Genomic DNA, 16,061 nt, shown 5'->3' on the forward strand with positions numbered 1-16,061 from the left:
AAAGCCAGTGGGGAAAGTCATTCTGCACCTTCCTGACACCAGGAATAAATGATTCAGCGGGAAAGAAAAAAAAAATAATACAACAACCCTCAAATGAGGCTGGAATTACCCACCGGAGAGATATTTCATCTTGAGGAATTGGGTTTGCTGCAGTGTTCATCTCACTGAGCCACAGCCAGGCTTTAATATCCAGCAAAAGGTCAAACCTAAATGGGAATTGTTACAGCTTGCCGGAGCCCCCGCCTGCACAAACGCCACGCGCTCCCCAGGCCCTCATGCGCCCGGCCCTGGAAACGCTGCTGCAGGTTTCAGCGCTCCAGGTGCTCGCGGGTCTCTGAGTGGCTCTGCAAACATTCATCAACCCTTCCCACCCCTGCCAAGGATCATCACGCCCAGTTTATTAGCAATCATCTTCCCTGCTTAATTTGATAGCACTTGCCATCTCGCAAGCACGCTCTCAGCCCTACCTTCACAGCCTCTCGTCTTGCCAAAAGGGCCTGGGAATGAAACCCGCAGGGCCCTACCTGCAAAGGCAGGCCCTACTTGGTCTGACCCTGCAAATTTTGCCTGCCCTACGTCCGGTTCCAGAGCCGGGGACCTTCTGCCACCGCAACGCCACGATTGTGGTGGAAGGCACCTGGCTCCCCAAAGGTGTTGCCATCCTTTTTCACCTGCCTCCTCCCCATATCCATGTGTAAAAAGGCTGCTCCAAATGGCAGGAGTGGGGCTGTCCGTCCTTCCCCTACACACCAGTTTCTAGGGGTGCTCTGGCACAGCCCTCAGCAAAAGCTGCACTGCCATCAGTGCCAGGTCTGTGATACCGCTGAGCTCAGGCAGCACCACAGAAGTACCACAAACCCTGCTGCCCTCCCATCCCCAGGAGGCGGCCGTAAGATCGGCTGAGCCCATGCAGCACACAGGGAAGCAGAGCATGTGCCCAGAAGCCTGAAGACATTTATGCAGGGCTTTATTCTAAGGCCTGAGCCTTGCTGCTAAGGGCACTCTGCTGCTTTAAGGGGCCAAAAGCAGCACAGCAGAGCTTTCCTCCCCCAGAAGGAATGGCAGAAGCACAAGGCACAGCAGAAGTTAGTCCCTATGCTGAATCCAAGGCCTGAAACAGGCAGCGGGGCACGGCTGGACCACAGACACACACCTCCCTCCCTGATGGGTTCCCAGACACAGTTCAGCCCAGGTCAAAGCACAGGAGCACAGCCTTAAAAGCGTCCTGCGCTCACCCCCCTTGGCAGAGGGTCTGCATGCAAGAGGAACAGTCCTGCCTGCTTGGGTGTCTTGAGCAGGGTGAATTTGGGGTGAAGGCTGGGGGCTTCCAGATGTTTCCACTCAAGACATCTATCTCAGTGAGGCACCTGTTTATCGTAAAGGAAGGTGGGATTTCAAGGCACTGGAGGGCTGCAGGAGGGTAGCTGTCAGTTCCTTGATCATTGGAAACATCAATGCTTTAAATCTGTGTTCTGTTCAGAACTGCAGAGCCCTTCTGCCAGTGCCCTGATCCTGACCCGCTGCCCCAGCAGCTGGCTCTGCCCCTCGCTCCTGACCTGTTGTTCCACTCACCTCCAGCAGCACTAACGCTGCCGGCTCTGAGGAACCCCAGCCCTCTCAGACTCCTTATTTAAGGAATTTGTTTTTCTGAGGATCACGTTGCACATTTGGGTCAGCTTGGTAGTACTGAATCTTTCTGCCTCCTCCCAGCCCCAGTGTGTACGAGCCCTGGGTGGTCCTTTGGGGCTGTAGGAGCATTCTTATCATGCCCACCTACCTCACAGCCCCCCTGGACATTTTTGTTCTTCCCACTTCTGCTTTGGTAATGCATACACTGTGCTCCTCTTCCACCCCTCAGACTCAGCCTGCCCTCTGGGAGCTCAGCATCCCTATCCCATGCAGTAGCAGAGTTCTCCAGGAATGAATCAGGCAGACAGGAGGTGGGAGGGAAGGTGGAGGTACCTGGAGAGCTTCTTGCCTCCTCTTCACCATCCTTCTGCATGACAAAGGCAATGGATCAAAGGAAGAAGAAGAGGGAGTAAAGCAAATGAGCAAGCTGAGCAGAGGGGGATTTCACCTAAAGCTGGGCTGACAATCAGCTTAAGCACTGGGGTTTATAGCAAGCCTGGTCCCAAGCTACAGGGATTCCCTTACACGATCATGAACGTGTAAGGGAAGAGGTGAGAACTGGCAACTCTCCTGACAGCCCTGTCTCATTTGTCTCATTTCATCCAATAAGACACGCAGCCCTCCTGCTTTCCTGTTCAGGAGCAGATTAAACCTGGCCAATGCACCTCTGCCCTGCCCAGCTGTCCCAGCTGCCCTCCCAGCCCTTCCTGATGAGCACGCTGCCACCCAGGATGGGCAGCACGCTGACTGGAACTGACACCCACTCGGGAATCACCCGAAACTACCACTCTCGTTTTCACTTGTGACTTAAGCCAGATTTCATTATGTACAGAAGGATTAAATTTTGCTAAGGCTAAGAAAAGAAAAATTTTTGTTCAAATATTTACAGTTAAAGCTCACCAGAAAGTCAACAAGATTCTGCTGGACAATACTCAACTATCCACATCCCCCAAAGGAAAACAGGGCTTTAACATGGTATTTAAAAAATCCAGAGACAACCAAAATTCAACCTTCCCGATTGTTCCTGGGCCAAGCTGAGTCTGTGCCTCAGGAGTCCATGCCTCCGGCGGAAGCAGAAGCAGTCAGCTGGAAGAACTGCCTGGTCTTTTCTTCCTCCTAATGCTGAACACGAGGATATGGACACAGTGGGTCAGCCAGTCCCTCGCATGGGCATGCTAACAGAGGAGAAAGTCTCTGAGCCACAACCAGCAGACACATACTTGGGAAGCCAGTGCTGTGGAAAATGTGGTCTGATTGCTTCTCCCTAGGTTTGGCTTTGTTGAGCTGTTTGTATCTTCTGGATGCAAGACCTCCCTGGCAACGAACTGGAGGTGCCATTTAGAGATCTCGTCCTTGCTACTCAGGATGTTTAAATTCAAAACTCGAACTTGTGGTTGGCAGGGAGCGGGGCAAACAAACAGCAGAATGATCAGCTGTCAGCTCCTGACAGCCCAGCACAGGGCAGCCAGGCTGGCCTGCAATAGCTAACCCCCCTGTCAGTGGGGAATAGCTGAGGTAGCAGCTCAAGGGCCTGTCACAAGTTTAAACTGCTCAGGTTTAAGCACGACAACAGAAAGGAAGTGTATTGTAACATTCAGGCCATGTTCCCTCCTCTGTGAGGTCTGCTGGTTGTCCTCAGATGCCTCCTGAAAGTCAGCCTCTCATAAGCTCTCCTGTTTCGTACCTACCTCTCACAGCCACATTGCAGAAGCGTTTTTTTACCAGTGGAAGGAAGGCTGGACTCACCCAACAGACACCGGGGGGCTTGGGGGTTATCCCTCACTGACCCAGCTGCCACTGACCGCTTCTAAATGTTTGCTTCTTACCCCAGCCCTACACCCTTATCTTGGCACGCCAATCTCTATCTGAAGCTTCCCTCATTCACCTCTGCAACTGTTCATGTTCCATGTGTGCATCTTAGGTTTAATGGTTACCTGTGAGTAATACAGCTCAAGTTTATCAAAGTTCCTGTGGCAGATGCAGAAGCTCAGGTAGAATTGCTCTCTCCCTTCTCTGCTTCTTTACAAAGGTCAAGGGGCGGCAGAGAGAAGCTGATCTACTGATGAGCACGAGCCGAATCCCTGTGCGGACAGCTGTGAAAGGAGAGCAGACATCTTCAGATGTTAATCCCACAAGATGAAGGCCGAGTTGATTTAACAGCCTTATTTCCCTGGGTAGAAAATAAGCTTCCCCAGGGAGCCAGCAAGTTTCTGAGACTCCTCAAATAGGCAGAGCTTTCCTGAAATGAAGATCCTATCTTGGAAGATTTCTCATCTATCTCCCTGTGCCCTGGGCACTGAATAAGCAAGGTTTGTGTTCACATACACTCTGTTCTCTCATGCAACCGTGTCCTGCAAAAGGCTGAGCAGCAGCCGCATCCCATGCCAGCTTTCCTCTGCTGGATGCAGAAACACGTGTGTGTGACCCCGGTGTGATCCCCAAAATCCACCAGGCTCACAGAGACCACAGGAGCAGACACAACGCCTTGGTCACTGCCACCTGGCACTCTGATGATGCAAGCTGCGGACCTCCAGCCAGCAGCTCAGCATTCCCCCCATGCCGCAAAACAAGGGAAGGCTGGGGCGGGAATGCAGACAATATCCTAAACAAATCTGCTGTTTACAAAGTCCCCTGTAAACTGTTTACATTGCTGGGGAGAAACCATGGAGGAACAGCAGCTGGAGCATGTTCTTCCCAGTGCTCCTGTGGGAGTGGAGCTGACGCATGTCTGGAATGGGTGCAAACATATGAGGGAAAGAAGAGGCAGCAAAATCCCTGCGCCACCCACTCCCCCAGCCTGCCAGGACCTCTGTGCGCACACACTGCCTCCCTGAGCTCACTCGGGGGAGCTGGCGTGACCCTAGGGCACAAGGCGGGGTGGCTGTGTCAGCTGGAAGAGCCCCACGCCCCAGGAAAAGCCAGCCTCAGGCTGCAGAGAGAGCATGGGCCACGAGGCTGGTCAGGGGCTGCTGGGCGAGCTGCCTCCAGCTGCTGCGGGAAGCAGACCTGAAGGAGCCGGTCCTGCACCTCCCCTGGAGCCCCTTGGCTCTCGGAGGCATGTGAAGCGTCTTGTGACTCTCATCCCATGGAAACTCGCTGTGTGGCTCACAGGAGTCAGGGAAGCTGGCCTCCTGCTGTGTTATATACATGTATAAAGAGTGGTTGAAAACGGGGCCTCAGAAATACCAACAGGAACGTTTTCAAGCCCTGGCATAAAATAAAAGCCTCAGTGTGCCTCTAATCTGCCCTGGTTCCTGTCCACGGAGCCCCTTTGAAGTGTCTGTGAACAGCAATGCGTCAGCGCAGTGCAGGCTGCCTGCGATCCCAGGACAACCGCGGGGAAGCCACGCGACTGCCCAAGCCCGAGCCCGTCTGGGTGCTGAATCCAGGACAAGAAAGGCTTTGGTGGGAGAGACGGGAGGGTTAAAAGTCAACCAGCCTTTCCCAGTGCCCTCACAACATGCCTCGCACTCGCAGCCCCTTGGACGGAAGAAAGTGTTTCTTACATTACTTGAACAGCTGAAAAGGACGTGAGAAAATATGGGCATCTCTCAAGGAAGGTGATAAGTGCTCCGAGGCCAGAAATAGCATCGGGGGGGGGGTACGTGTATGTGGGGATGGGCAGCTCGCTGGAACTGCAAGGACGTGAAAATGTATTCCCTACACATGATATGGCAACGCTGACCCAGTAGTTGGAAAGGAATACAGGTACGATGATTAACAAGGAAAACGAGTGGGCGCACTCACCCATTTGGTGCTGAAGGCCAGGCAGAGAGAGGCACGGAAATCTCTTTGCTCACATAAGCAGGGGGTAAAAGATGTCCATCCACATCTACTCTCAACTGTGTCACCAGGAATCTGCTGTCAGAGCCAGTCCTGCCCTCATTCTGCACCCAGTTGGTCTTGCTGGGCCCAGGTGTGTTCCCCTCTGAGTGACAAATCCCCAACATCTCAGCTGGCAGGAATGTTGGAGGGCTCCTCAAAGACTGAGCAACAACAAAGAAACAGGGAAAAAACACTCTCAGGACAACCCGTAACTAAAAATATTGTCAGGTTCTTTTGCCAAAGCAAAAACAATTATTTCCAAAACCCTTTTTCACGATCGACACAAGACTGCCCAACCCAAAAGATCATTTTGGTTTTGTTTTTACTTTTGGTTCCAGATTTTGCAGTTTAAAAATGTCATCCAGCAAAATGTCTGAACAAAACAGTGCTTCAGAAAAAAAGAAAAAAAAAAAAAAAAAAAGAACTGTTTTCAATAAGCCAGAAATGACTGAAGACCTATTCCCACAAATGCTGGGTGTTTTACCCAGCTGGAATGACCTGCTGCATTTGACTAGAGTTTTGCAAATAGCTTTGCTTAGCCCATATATGGCACAGTTCCCATGACAAAGCACCTTCACATTCAAGGCCTTCCAGAGAAGCATCAGCCTGTAGAGATACCCCGGTGCTCTCAGCCTTGAGAAACCCACCTTGGAGGCAGGCAGACACTGCTAATCCAAGCTAGAGTCTTTCTGTTTCCTTCCGTGCACACCGGTGCCTACCCAGGTCTCTCCCGGCGGTGCCTTCTCACCTCAGCACCCATCATTTCACTACGAGATGAGAGGCAAAGCCATCAAGCTGTTGGTTTTGAGTGTTCAGGCTGTGATTTAGCATAAGCCTTCAGAAACTGTGAAGTGAAGCAACTCTCCAAAAAGCACTTATGCTCCCCCCTTGCACCCAGATGGACTTGAGGGAGGCTCATAAAACCTGCTTGGGCCAGCCCGATGAAAACCTTGCTTCCTGAAACGATGCTGAACACAGTTTGTCTTTGTGCTTGGAGCGAGGCGAGGCTGTGTTAGCACCAGTTCTGCAGCTCTTACTGCTGACAACTATTGTCAAAAATGAATCTTTTCTTTGGTATGTAGCAGGGCTCTGATGGATGTAAAACAGCCCTGAGCATTCGTGTTTGCTTGCAAGGGCTTTCTAAAAGGAACTCCAGATGCTAGCCCAAACGCCCCACGCATTTTCCACTTCAATTTTAATTGTCGGTGCTGATGATCGCTTCTTTTCGTACCATCACCTGCCAGGTTCTGCCCTAGAGTTAGCGGTCTTTCAGAGCACGGGAAGTGGGAAGACATTCCTTTAAGTAAATCCCTGCTGCGATCAACTTGCCCAAAAGATCCCCCAGGCAAAGGCGGAGAGAGAGTACTGCAAGTTCGTGTACCGCAAATTCACTTAGGCTGCTGTGACAAGCCCATCAGAAAGCATGCGAGTCCTGCTGATGGCAATGGTCTCCCTGCCTTCGGTTAAGCATCTCTTCCCTTCCTGTTCCCAGGGTTTTTATTCCTACGAACCATGAGCACACTGCCAAGATGGCCATGAATTAAAACACAAACTTTCTCAGCACGAAGCTCCAGTCCCATATGTTTGGTGATGCCCCAAAACCAGCTGCTGTAACGCTCTCACAGACAGCCACCTAGCCCAGCCCCATCCTCTTAGCCTCCTGAGGCACCTCTGGAACCTGGGCATCCCCCTCTCAGCCTTTGCAACAGAGAGGGCACGGGCGCAGAGCAGCAAAGAGCTTCTAACCGCAGCTCAGAGGCTCAGCTCGCTATTTGCTCGTTATTTGGGTGGGGATCAGAGCCCTCTGTGACTCGGGAGAGGAGCCAGAGCCTGCCCTGCACATCCCTCACCTGCTCACCCAGCACTGCAGACATTCCTCTCGCTGGGCAGCCGGGCTCTCTGAGGGCCCTCCTTCACATGGAAGCATTCAGGAATTCCTCTCCTAATTAATTCTCCATCATCCCTGCACAGTGCTTCCGTGCAGAGGAGCTCAGAAAGCAGTGGCACAGAGCAGCAATTAAGGGGCAAAGACAGACTGCGGGGAAAGGCACTGCAGGTCACACCTGCGCTGCACCAGAGCTGCTCCGGGAGAAAGCCCTTACCAAGCTCCGGAGGGAACGGCAGCTCCTAAGTCAAACCCGAGTAATAAGATGATCTTTGTAGGGGGAAAGATTAATCATTATTGGCAGCCAAGAATGTGCAAGTCTAACAAAAGCCAAAGGTGTTTTTTTTTTTATTATTTTTTATTACAGTCCAATGGCGGCTGGGAAGGCAACGTTAGCTACGAATTATTAAACCTATTGCAAGAATAAATTTTCTTTGAGCCAAACCATAAAATGGGAGTAAAATCCTCTTAAGCCAGTGACATTTCCTAATGGAACAGACATTATCATTTTTTTTGCAAACCAAAAAAAAATTAATAAAATTGCTTTAGATTATTAAGTGAACAGATTAGGCTCCACAATGGAAAATATTTACTCAAGCAAAACCCGCTTAATTTAATACCTGCCTCAATTAATTTTTAAGTTTGGGATTATAATTGGACAGAATAATGACATTTTATGCTTGTATAAATAGGGACTCGTGAGCCCTATTTGCCCAGAATTCAGGCAGGAGAAGAAGGATCTAGGAAAACTTTACCTTGCTAACCCCCAGGTAACAGCAGGCTGCTGTATGTGCCAGTAATGAGATGGGCAGCTCTTGCAGGCCTGGAAGATAAAGACTGAAGCTTACGTTCCTTCTCACAGCTGGTCATTAAATTTCCTGAAATGTCTGACCAGGAGGTCACTACTGATATTACAAAACAGAAAAAATACTACAGAAAATGGAAATTGTTTCCTTTTTGAACGTGGAGGCAGAACACCAAGTTAAAAGCACGATGAGCTTGTGCCTCATCCCTCCACCACGCAGGGGGGATCTGCAGCCAGAACGGGCTTTGATCCACCTGCCAGACCTGGGATGAGGAGAGTGCAGCAGCTCCTTGCAAAGACCTGCCAGTTATTAAGGACCTCCACTGGACACTGCTTCCAAAGTCAAAACACAGGTAATTGCTCCTTTTACACCCCAACAAGACTGGCTGGAGGGCTCAGTCTGACGGAATAGAAAAAAATAGATGATGACTGGCTACTGCTTTTAGAGCAAGCTTCCTCAGTGCTTTTGTGCTTTTCTCCCTCTGCCAGCACGGGCCATGTGGGAGGCGGGTGGAAATCCAAGCTCCAGGACATCCAGGTGGGAAATTATGCCTGAACGGTCACTTCCCTGCACAGTGGAGCTGAGCCCACCAAGAAAAGGTCTCTCTCTACAGAAATCACCTGCTGCCCAAGGGCTGAAACCCACCACCACTGCACTGTCTTCCTCCTTGCTCGTCTTTTTTCCAAAAGCTGTCCTCAGGACTGAACTAACACGTGTATGAAGCGCTGACATGCTCAGTAACTGCTCTCCACAACTGCTCGTTAACTGCACCACTTGCCCAATGCGTGGCTCTCATATAGCTGGGATTCCTGGAGCAGCTCCACACCCCACTGACTTTGCTGGGAAGCAGGGAGTGGCCCCGTGTTGGGGAAGAACGCCGGGAAGAACACGCCGGTTGGCTTGCAGCTGGCAGCAGACTCTGATATCCTGCTCCTGTTTCCCCTGGTGTCAGAAGTACACACTGCATAATAAGCAGTAAGAGGAGAAACATTTGATTAAAAAGCTTCCTGCCTGGAAGCAATTCTAATCCTGGCTTGACTGGCTCAAACTCAGCCCCAAGAGCGTACACGTTATATATAAAGTCTTTGGGGGAAGAATATGAGAAAGCATAAGGGTTTTATTTGACATAGACCCTGCTGGCATATCAGAGCTCCGTTGTTTGTGTTTTCAAGACAGGAGCCTTGTTAACAAGTGCTGGTGAGTGCAGCAGGCACTTGCTGGCTTTCCACTGAGTTACTGCTGGGGTAGGTCTGGCTGAACGTCGTGTGGAAGGGTCAGTGGGGACAAAAATGAGAGAGAAAAGGATCCGATACTGAAATCTTTCTTATATTAAAGTGAAAATATTGAAGGCTGGATGACAGTGACAGAGAAGCTGAGAAGTGTTTCAGACCCAAATAGCGCTTAAGTACAGGTGAGAAACAGGGAATATGTGACAAGAACAGAGACAGAGTCTATCTGAACTACCTGGTAATCGTGAGCTGGGAGTTTGTCAGGAAACAACCTCACTAAGGTGATGGGCAAACAGTACAAGGTAACTGTAATTCTGCAGGCCTAAGGAGTCAAATGGCGATCAAAGAGCCATGCAGGGCCCAGAGGAAACAGCAGGGAAACCAGAATCCTTCTCCTGAAGGCAGACAGAGGCAAATTACAGCACAACAGACCTGTCCCAAATCACCCCCTAAGTCCCAAATGCAATTGATGAAGGACTGTGCACGTGATGTGCTGACTGACAAGCCTGGAAGACTGTCTGTGGGAAAGGAACAAGAAGGGTAATTTTATTGTCATGTACCACAGGGGGGTGTAAGTAAAATCACAGCATGAGAAAATGACAGTGTATCTGTCTTAGGTCATTTACATGCCCAGATAATCTGTGGGAGGAGAGCCAAAGTTGCTACATTTGACAGAGGCAACACAACTGCAATGCGCTTGGGAAATGGAAGCGTACACACATGATTTGCATGCACTAAAACCAATCTTGTGTTTGCTGCTCTCAGAAACTAAAATGACCGGACTTAGTAATTTAGCCTCCCAAATAAGAGCTCTTTGCCCCCTAACTATGTGCTGTATCACAGGTGCAGCATTAAGCCACGATCTCATCTTGCTGAGCACGCTGCAAGAATGCCGCAGAGGGGCAGTTCCACGCTCAGAAGTGTCCGTACATCCCAAGGACACACTTAAATGCAACAAAAATATTGTGCACAGGCTAAAGAGCTAAACTGTCACGAAGGCAGATGCTGGGTAGCAGTAGCAGACATTGGGTATGTTGGGGCTGGTAGGCGATGGAGAACAGCAGAGTTTTTAGGAGGGGTCTGGAGGATGGAGGAAAGGCTCCGTGAGTGTTTACAGGTTGCTACTCCCCTGCAGAGGGAGTGACACAGGAGGAACATGCAGCTGCATGTTGGAACTGGCACGGCTGGCAGACAGGCAGGGCTCTATCTCCGCAGTGGAAAATTTTGATGAGCTGGCTCGATGGAGCAGGGCTGGAAGAGGCTGTCTGTGGAAGACACAAGCACTTCGCAGTTTGGGTGAAGATGATTAAGAGGCTGGTGAGACGTGCCCTGCAGGACCTTTTAACATTGCACTGCCAGAGGTTCCCAGTGAAAACCCTGACGATAAGGGTCTGTGGTACTCCACACGGAACTGAGAGGCTCGGCAGCAATCTGGTTGCTCAGAGAAGCTGGGCACCCAGAAGGAGTCCAGCCAGGCAGACAGGGAGAAGGAGCTGGATCTTGGAGATACTCTTCAGGAAGAACTGGCTAGTTCACTGGTCAGGATATGGGTAGTTAGAGAGGGGTCACGTTAAAGAGGAGCCGGGTGCTGGGAGGATGGTGAGAAAGATCAGAGACATCAGGAAAGGTAGGAGGGAAGAGCAAGCAAGAGAAGATTAAAAGCTCTACTTCGACTGCATTGAGTTGAAGCCAGTAGGTGGATATCCACGAAGCGCTGTCAGAAAGACAGGCTGAATTAATTTGGACAGCACAGGACAGGCAGGGAGCAAGGCGATCACTCTGTGAGTCATCAGCAGGAGATAACATATGCAAAACTTGTAAATAAGGTCACCCAGAGAGGGAACACAGAGGAGGAAAAGAGGAAGGCTGGGTGAACGGTGAGTGATGGAGCAGGTGAAGCAGCCAGCAGTACCTGAAGACTGTTGAGCAGGACAGGCACAGCCTTACAGACATCGCTGCAGGGGGGAATAAACACAGCCCCAGCAGCCAGGCTGTCCCCTGCAGGTAAATGTGCCGTACTAAGAAACATAGAAAGGGCTCGGGAAGCTGCTGGGTCCAGGTTCCCCAGGGGTGAATTTCTGCCTCAGTTTCCCTGCCCTTGAGTGCAGACACAGACCAGCTCTTGCAGCTGCAGAGACCAACCTGGCAGTGGGAAGGGTCCATATTCTTGTTTGAGCTCTTCAAGTCCCCCCAGACACAGTTACAAGCTCACTTCCAAATCCAAAGAGAGAGAGAAAAACATTGTTGGTGGCCATGGAATGGAAAAGACAACCACACAGCTGTAACTGGCAGGGAGCTGTGCCGGGAAAACGAGCACGTCCAGCATTCCTCAGCTGCTCCCCAGATGCTGGAAGAGAAGGATAATGGTTGTGATGTGCAGGGGCAGGAGCAGCGGGATACTGAAGTCACACTTGACCCCAGATCACAGCCAGCTGGCACGACACCGTCTGTTGAAATTGCCCATTTACCTGAGCCGGCTGGCTGGAAAGCAGAGCCAGCATGCAGGGAACGTCCAGGTTAACTCGTCACTGGCAACAGCCTCCAATTTGTCATGAAGGGATTCGCACCATTTACAGAGGGATGTGGGGGTCTTTGCAGGTTTTAGGCAGCTGCCCTAAGAGCTCAATAGTGCAAAGAGACTCTGAAAAAAGAGGATCCATTTCTAGCCATGTAGAGACTCTTAGCATGAACAGCAAGCCCCGGGCAGAGGGAAGGGAATAGGGCACTGGGAACGCACCAGTGGGGCTGTACAAAGAGGACCTATTCTGGCACCTAAACCAGGTGGAAGCAACTTTGCTGCTGTCTAATCTGAGGACAATGAGGAGTCAGATGTCTTACACCCTGGAAAGGCCTGACCAAGTCCATGCGGAAAACAAGTGAGGCACTGAACCACTTACATAAATGTCTGGACGTTATTCTGTTTCTGCCTGCATGTGCACAGTGACAGCAAACTGCTTCTAACGTGCACAAACCCTGGGGGAAGCAAGATGTTGTGCAGCCTCAATTCATAAACGAACTATGCCAAAAAGGGATTGCCTCTCTCCCAACACTTGAAGCCAGTAAATGTTAAATCCTCAGAAAACATCCCTCCCTAACTGACAGGTACTCTGTGAGGAGCTGCTTCCAGGGGGTGAGTAGCGGAGGATGTCTGGAAGCCAGGCTCCATGAAGTACAGAGCTACAGCCAGGACAAGGCCTGGTCTCTCCAAACAGCCCCAGCAATTCTGAGAATTTTCTATGAAGCTTCATTTACAAAGAGAATCAGGGCTGCAAAACACAGCTTTGTCCAAATGCCCATTACAAGACTTCATCAGATCATTCCGGACTCTGAGGCCGCTGTCTCTGCACAGCAATAGCCATCATCCTCAAGCTTTGTGTGTGTTTATGTTACCCTTACATTTTCCCTTCAGATATGACAAGCAATTCTTAGAACACGGGTTATAAACTCTTCTGCTCTGGAGTTCTGTCACCTTTGATTGCACTCAGATGAGAGCAAGGATGTAGTTGCAAAGTAAATCAATAAACAACACTTAAAGGGGTCTTGCAGACACAGGCTGGGTGCAACGCCGCAGCCCTTCTCTGTCCCCAGCTAGCTGTGAGGCACCGGAACAGCTCGTGTCCATGGGGCCTTCGACTGATTTGGGATCTGACCCCTAGGAACGTAACCAGAACTGACTGGAGTAACATGAGCATGGACCAGAGGGCACTGGGGAAGACGACAGGCCTGCCTCTTTGCCCCATCCTTGCCTGGAGAAACCCAAAGCCCTTCCTGAGCGCCTTGCCAACATGGGGACCGAGCAGAGCAAGGGCATCAGGCAGGGGGAGCTGAACCAATTCAGGGCTCCATGAAGGCTGGATTCAGGAAGGGGCCACACACCCCTCACTGCAGGCACCTAGGGCCCCTCAGGCCTGCTGTCACACAGAGGGTAACACAGCCATGTAGAGCACAGCTGGGGTGGATTTCCTCAGAAAGCCAAAGGGAATAGTCACAGTCAGCCCTGCGGGCATTTCGGCTGCCTGCGGCTCCTTGTGCACCCTCCCAGCAGTCCCAGGACCTGCTCCTGGTCAGCCTTCCATCAAGCTAACAGGGCTCTACCTCTGTAAGTGGCTCCTCCAACCGGGATTGTAACAGATCCCATCCAAGCAGCCCAGGCTGGTGGCTGAACATGTCCCTAGGGAATAGGAAGAGCAGGTGGTTCATCACGTGCAGCTGGCCTGCTCTGCAGGACTAATGCAGCACACGGGGTGAGGGTAAACTCCTGGAGAAGCTCCCGATAGAAACCCTACTTGAATACACTTCCAAAATCACAGACCAAATTAACTCCGCTGGTTGAATTATTTGGATTTTGGTTTCTGATTTTAGAATCAAAAGCTGTGTAGACACTCTGGTGACCGGGAGGCAGCAATGCTGTCCCCCAAACCAGAAAGGAGGGCTGCTGCCTGCACGCTGGGAGAACACCCGTGTCGCTTGCCCACCTAACAACTCCTTTTTTTCAGCCCAGCTGCATTCCCAGCTGACATCTCCATTACCTGTTTCAGTGTGCCGACAGTGACATCGCTGTGTTCCTTGCGCTGACACAGGGCATCTGCTTGCTGTTCCCAGCTCCACTGCCTTCTCTCCCTGTGAAATAAAGCAAATTATTCAGGGCAGAAGTGATCTCTTATTTTGGTAGTCTTTATGTTTTGGCGTCTGTTCAGCGCGTTTGTGCTCTGCTTCCAAACCCAGCATCGCCCATGCAGAGCCTGGCGAGGGGAACGTACAGCTGCAGAACACATACTTGTCCTCCGCCCCAGAGCACGGCAGGACCTCACTCTGAGCGAGGTTTTTTGGTGACTCAGGGAGAGCTCCTGCAGGCTCTGCTCTTCTTTTTAGCGTGGGCTGTCCTCACTCCTCAGCATCTCTGTGCTGGGGTCCCTGAACCCTGCACACAGAGCTATTTCTCATTGCATGTTATACTGTATGCCACGTGTGCATCACAGAGGAGCTTTGGGATATCAGCCCGGAAAGAAGGCTTCAGAGCTGAACTGAGCAACCCAACTGCCCAAGGCCATACGCACTCTATGGCTAGATCTTCTGCATAGTACCAGGCAGCTGAGCTGTACTCAGCACTTGGATGCCTCACACTCTCTCTGTGCTTCCAGTGCAACATTCCCTGCCCTTCATTCAGGCAAACCCCAAATGAAAGTGACCAAATTCCTCCCAGTTTCCATTCAAAGAAGCCCCTTGCTCCCATACATCTCCGCAGAGCAAGGGGAACCCATCGCACCCTGCCCAGGCTCACACTGAGCCCAGAGACATGGTCACAGCACTGCTTCCTACCAGAGCCCCTTCCTGCTGCCACAGGGACCTGCTCTGGGAGCCTGCAGTGCTGAGCACCTGTGGGGCAATTAATTAACACCAGTAATCACTCATATTAACCGCAACTGGAATGCAACTCTTCGCATGCCAGCGTTGGGGATGTGCTGGCTCAGGGCATCGCTGCGGTGTCTAGTCCCTGAGACCTTTGCGTGCTCTCTCCGGCTGTTAAGAGAATCAGGTGGTGTCGTTCCTAGAAGGTGAATAAATTATTATTGTAAATTACTGTGATGAAGTGGCTTTTATTAGAAAGCCAGACACAAAGGGAGCTTGCTGATTGGCTAGCAGTGATGTCATACCCGGCACAGCACTCAAATGCAGAGATACGAATTTTCTCTTCTATATTTTGTGTGCAATTTTCATTTTATACTGGCAATAAAGCGTCACCAGCAGAGCCTCTCACCCTGTGAGTGTGGTGGGGGGTCTGTACTTCTCAAGTGGCTGATGAAAGCAAAGTGGCCTTTGTTCCTCTGTCTTGCAATGAACCTAGGGCTAACAGTTTTCACCCACAAAGGCACTGTGGTTTATTGCTCTATTAAATCCCCGTGCTCAAATTTCTTAGATGGGCAGCAGAGAAACTGGCATTTTTTGGCTTCCACGTACCTAAAACCATTCTGATCACAGAGATTTTTCTATTTACAAACTAAAGCTTACAGTGCAGATCAAGTAACATCTCGGCTCCCATTCTAATCTTCGGCAAAAGGCAAGAACAGGGTTTTGAAAATAACCAGGCAGCAAACTCCCAGCAAATTATTTTGAGGTTTCACATCTTGGCTTTTCCTCTCTGCAAAGCAATTGTGAAATTCTTGGTGAGCTTTCAGCAAGGCATACCCAGTGACCAGCCGGCTGCATGCTACCATTTCTCTTCCCTAATTGAATGCCCTATCAAACTTAGGAAGTTTGCCTAGCAAATGTTCCAGCTTTAATCATTTCTGGATGCAAACAGGCGAACTGGTAGGGCTTGAATACTAGAACTCGGTATGCATGAAAGCGTCGCTCGCCTCTCTGAACTGGAATGAACTTTGAAATGCCAGCAGCTGGGCGAAGCGTGCCTCCCCAGGCCGAGGTCAGCTCCACAGCTACGCCGCTGCCATGCTGGGCTCCAGCCCCCACTGAACACACAGACACGGGGAGCAGAAGGCTCTGCACGTGTTACATACTGCTGAGGTGTACATTTTGACAGGTGGACCAAATCTAACATTTCCAGCACTGAGAATGAGCTTCTGCTCATTCCCCCTTGATGCTGGTTCAGAAGTCCTTTGTCCTACGAGGGCACAAAACAAAACACATCATTTGGAAGATGCAGAACGTCCTGAGAACCCCCACAGATCT

This window comes from Anas platyrhynchos, chromosome 11, assembly GCF_047663525.1.
Source record: "Anas platyrhynchos isolate ZD024472 breed Pekin duck chromosome 11, IASCAAS_PekinDuck_T2T, whole genome shotgun sequence".
Lineage (NCBI taxonomy): Eukaryota > Metazoa > Chordata > Aves > Anseriformes > Anatidae > Anas > Anas platyrhynchos.